Source organism: Tupaia chinensis, unplaced genomic scaffold, assembly GCF_000334495.1.
Source record: "Tupaia chinensis unplaced genomic scaffold, TupChi_1.0 Scaffold000377_1, whole genome shotgun sequence".
Lineage (NCBI taxonomy): Eukaryota > Metazoa > Chordata > Mammalia > Scandentia > Tupaiidae > Tupaia > Tupaia belangeri.
The window spans coordinates 1,535,764-1,541,163 of record NW_006159875.1 but is presented as its reverse complement, the minus strand read 5'-3'; positions in this window follow the sequence as shown (position 1 = coordinate 1,541,163).

Here is a 5,400-nt window from a genome sequence, read left to right as displayed (position 1 = left end):
ATTGGTCTATAGTTTTTCTTCCTTGTCCTGTCCTTATCTGTTTTGAGGATAAGGATGATAGAGGCTTCATAGAATGAATTCGGGAGAGATTCACCCTTTTGGATCTTTAGAAATAGCTTGAGCAGAATGGGGGTTAACTCTTCTTTGAAAGTTTATAGAACTCAGAGCTGAAGCTATCAGGGCCAGGGCTTTTCTTTGTTGGAAGGTTATTTATTACTGATTCAATCTCCTGACTTGTTATGGGCCTATTTAGACTTTCTATATCCTCCTGGCTCAATCTGGGTAGATTATACGTGTCCAGGAATTTGTCCATCTCATCCAGATTGTCTTGTTTCTTGGCATATAGTTGTTCATAATATCCTCTAATTATGTTCTGTATTTCTGCTTTGTCTGTTGTTATATTTCCTGCTTCATTGCAGATGTGATTCACCTGGTTCCTTTCTCTCTACTTCTTAATAAGTCTCGCTAGTGGTGTATCGATTTTGTTTATCTTTTCAAAGAACCAGCTTTTACTTTCATTTATTTTCTGTATAGTTCACTTATTTTCTATTTCATTTATTTCTGCTCAGATCTTTATTATTTCCTTTCTCCTGGAGTTTTTTGGATTATTTTGCTGTTGCTTCTCCAATTCTCTGAGGCATGATGTTAAGTGATCCATTTGCCTTCTTTCCATCTTCCTCTTATGAGCACTAATTGCTATAAACTTCCCTCTTATGACTGCTTTTGCAGTGTCCCAAAGATTATGGAGACTTGTGTCCTCAATGTCATTAGCTTCCATGAATCTTTTGATTTCAGACTTTATTTCATCAGTAGTTGTGGAGTCATTCAGTAGTAAGTTGATTTGTTTCCATGTATATGAGTACCTCAGTATGATCTTATTAGGAGGTAGAGGTTTTGGGGTGATTTAGCTGTGAAGGTTGAGACCCTATGATGGGATTTGTGCCTTTGTAAGAAGACAGGAGAGAGTGCCCTTTCCTTCTTCTCCCTACCACATGAGGGCACAGAAGAAGATGGCTGTCTACAAACTAAGAGGAGTGGCCTCCCAGAAACCAGACAGGCTGTGCTTGGACTGCCAGCCTCCAGAACTGTGAGGGCACACACTTCCGCTATTCTAGCCACCCAGTCTGTGGATTCCATTCTAGCAGTCTGATCGCACTAAGAGAAAACAGATGCTTAATAAGCAATAACAGCTGTCATCATGTGTCTTATTTGGTGTTTCAGTAAATGTTGGAAAGTGAGTCTCATTATCTGGATGACTCAAGGATTTATCAAGATCATAATAAAGGCTGGTCACATGGTCTAGGAGTTAAGGAAGCCAGATCCCACATGACCAACCATATGACTCATGTCCCAGATCTGGTGGCTTGAAAAACACATTGCATACATGCTCCAAATCCTGGCAGGATGGAGAAATGGTGGAGAAGGGGTGGTGGCATGACCACACCCATTCCAAGGTGCTCTCTCCCTCTCTCTTGGTCTCTGTCTTGCTCAAGCAAGAACGCATGACCTCTGGCAAATTTAAAAAACTCATAACAAACCCTACAAATGGTTAAGTATTCTTCACATTTCACTTTTGTTCCAAGTATCTGATCTTGTCAGTGTGTAGGAAAGGGCCTGTTGAACTGCTGTGGGAAGAGACTGGAACCAAAGGTTTGTGCCAAGGGAGAGGAAGAGTGGCCCTGAGGGAAGGTGCCGGGCTCTGAGAATGGTAAAACCCAGGCTCCTGTCTCACTGCTGCCACGCGAACTGGGTCATATAAGCACCTAAATGCCAGCCTCCTCACCTGCAAACAGAGCACAAAGAAATGTGTCTTCCACTCAGAGCACCCGATAGATGGACCTGGGGCTTCCTCAAGGCTCCAACATGCCCCAGTCCTCTGAACACCCACAGTCCAGTGTTCGGGACTCTCTCACCAACATCATGTAACACTAACGGTCTCATCATTCACTAGTTTAATCGACATTTAAATACCATTGTCGTTATGGCCCAAGGTTGTGCCCCATCCCCTAAATTTGTGTGTTGAAGCCCAGCCCCTGTGTATTTGAAGTGGGCGCTTAGGAAGATCATCAGGTTTAGGTAAGGTTATGAGGTCAGAGCCCCCAAACTGGCGTTGGTGTCCTCGTAACAAAAGCACAAGACACAGAGTGGCTTGCTCCTGCACGTTCTCTCCCCACCTGCGAAGGAACAGCGAGGAGTCACCTTTGCAATTCTGAAGGGAGGTCTTCGCCAGACCCAGACCTGCCAACACCTTGACCTTGGGTTTCCAGCTTCCAGAGCAAGAGAAACAAGATGTGGCATCTCAGTCACCCAGCTGATGGGATCCCAGCCCAGCGCCAGCGCTGCAGTGCAGCCAGGTGCCTGCGCTGAGCAGGACACCTGTGGCTCCAATTACACAGTCGTCCCCATCTCAAGGAGATTAGACTATGTCAAGAAAATATGAACATATTAACCGTAGGTCACAAAATGGCATGTTTTACCAAAGTGCTGAATTCAAAATGCCAAAACACCAAAACTCAGAGGTAAAAAAGATTTTTTTCATCCTATATGATCCCATAAGTCCCTAAGTAAAAGATCATATGTGAGCAGGACTTCATTTTTTACAGGCAGGGAGGATGGGGTGGAGGGAGAGAGACAAAGAGGGAGAGAATGAGAAGGGCAAAAGAGGTCAGAGCTAAAGATGATATTTTAGAGAAGACAACCAAGGTTGTGAGATTTTAGGGGGAAAAAAAGCGGAAATTGTAAAATACTAAAAAATTAGCTATACCTTCAACCACATAGCTTTGCATCTCTTTAATTTGTAACCAGAGGTATCTGTGTTTTTTCAATTGCCCTATTTCATACACCAAGAGAAACATTTTTATATTAAAGAAGCAAATATAGCTAGTTCTTATGCACCAAGTGAAACAACATTTATTAGTTCTTTAATAAAATTAACAAGGAAGAGGACCGAAAAGCTTAGTTTGCTATTGCTTGCAGACAGGCTCAGAGATCTGACTCAAAACCTCCCAACTCGGCCGTGCAGGAGAGTGACCCCACGCCCCATTGCCCCTCTTACCTTAAGTCTGAATATGCAAGGGACGAGTGTGGATCCCGGAACGGAACTTCTGATTTCATCCTGATGACTTGCTCAAAGCTGGCCAGGGACTAGTTCTGCACAATGTGGAAAGGAAGACATGGTGAGTCCCAAACCTTGATGTCATTGAGTCTCCTGGGAATGGACTCAGGGATTAGGGGGAAAGAGAGAGAAACAAAATAGGTTTGCTATTTTTTTTTTTTTTTTTTTTTTGTGATGTGTATTTCTGAAAACATTGAGAGGAAGGATGGGGAGAAGGGGCCTGAGTCAAGGGTGTTTGGGACACTTCTCTCTCCGTGGCCCTCTTGCTCCCTCTCCCCAGTCCACTTGACCATCAGAGCTTTATGTGTATTAATACCAGGAAGCTCACAAGGAGTTAACTTGAAAAATATTATAACTATACTTTTTTAATTGCCAGAGGGTGCATGTGCTCGGGAAAGAGAAAGCATCCCCCATATGCAGTCTCTTCTCCTCCACTTCTCCGTCTGTCAGTATCTGGGGCTCGCACCCGTGCCTGGCATGTTTTTTTTTTTTTTGGAGAGATTTTCACTGTAGGGCGCGTGTGCTCACCAGACAGACAGAGAGAGACATAGAGACAGAAAGCGAGAAATCACCCCCTCAGGGGGGATGGTCACGCCGCAATCCCTTCTCCTCCATTCTCCTCTCGGGATCTTGGGCACGCACGCACACACGCCCGGCGTGAGTTTTAAGCCACCGGGTCCAGGACACGAACCGCGGTCGACTACGCGGGAGTCCAGCAACATAGCCATTACGCTAACTGCTGATTCCCGGGCCTGGCATGGTTTTCATCTCACCAGGACTGGGATTCAAACTGGTCAGCTACGTAGGATCTGGCTCCATTAACCACTATAACTGCTAGGCTACAGGGCTGCCCCTAGAGCAGACAATCTTTTTTTTTTTTTTTTTTTTTTTTTTTTTTTTTTTTTTTTTCATTATAATTTTTTTTATTTTTATCATCATAATCTTCTTTATATTACATTGGATTACATATAACTTTACATTGTATTACATTGTTTTTTCAAAAGGGAATGCCATGCATGTCAGTCAGTACAGAGACATTAATCTCCCCACTTCAACATTCAATATCTTTTCTGTTTTCCCCAATCATTATTTTTATTATTCTAATTATTTTTATAAAACAGTCAATTGTTATTTCTCGTTTTGCTTGTAAAAATACTTTGCCCATCATGAAATACTTCTCAGACCAATCCAGTTGAGAATACTATACATGTCATCATCAACAGTTAATAACCCCTATCTGTTTCTCACTAACGTCCTGTCTCTCTATTGTTCACTTGCTATCTTTCTCTATCCTCTTCTCTTCACTTACCCCATTCCACACTGTCCTATTCTCATTAAGTACCTTCACTGTGTTTATGTCCTCCGAATTTTTGCTCTCTATTATAGAGTGCGGATAGTCGGTATATATTGAGTGGATACATACAATATCTTTCTTTCATAGCCTGGCTTACTTCACTCAGCAATAGATCCTCCATATCTGACCATTTTCTATCAAATTCCAGGGTCTTGTTATTTTTTATGGCTGAGTAGTATTCCATAGAGTATATATACCACACTTTTCCAATCCATTCATCAGTTTGTGGACATTTAGGTTGGTTCCATGTCTTGGCAATTGTGAATAATGCTGCAATAAACATGGATGTGCAAGCACTTTTCTGACTGAGCGTTCTCCTGTCTTTTGGGTAAATACCCAGAAGTGGGATTGCTGGATCAAATGGTAGTTCTATTTGTAGATCTTTGAGGAACCTCCATATTGTTCTCCACAGTGGTTGAACTAGTTTACATTCCCACCAACAGTGTAGGAGGGTTCCCTTTTCACCACATCCCCGCCAACACTTATCACTTTTTATATTCTTAATCTTTGCCATTCTGACAGGGGTTAGGTGGTATCTCATTGTGGTTTTTATCTGCATTTCCCTTATGATGAGGGATGTCGAGCATTTCCTCATATGCTTTTTGGCTGTTCGTATGTCTTCCTTAGAGAGACTTTTGTTCAGCTCACTTTCCCATCTTTTAATCGGGTTAATCATTTTTTTTCGCATAAGGCACTTGAGTTCCCTATGTATTCTCGTTATCAGTCCCTTGTCTGAGGCATATTTAACAAAAATATTTTCCCATTCTGAGGGTTGTCGGTTCACACTTGTTACTGTGTCCTTTGCTGTGCAGAAACTTCTTAGTCTAATATAGTCCCACTTGTCTATTTTAGGGATTATTGCCTGTGCTTTGGGAGTCTTATTTAAGAAGTCTTTGCCTACTCCAATGTCTCCCAGAGTTTCCCCAGCATT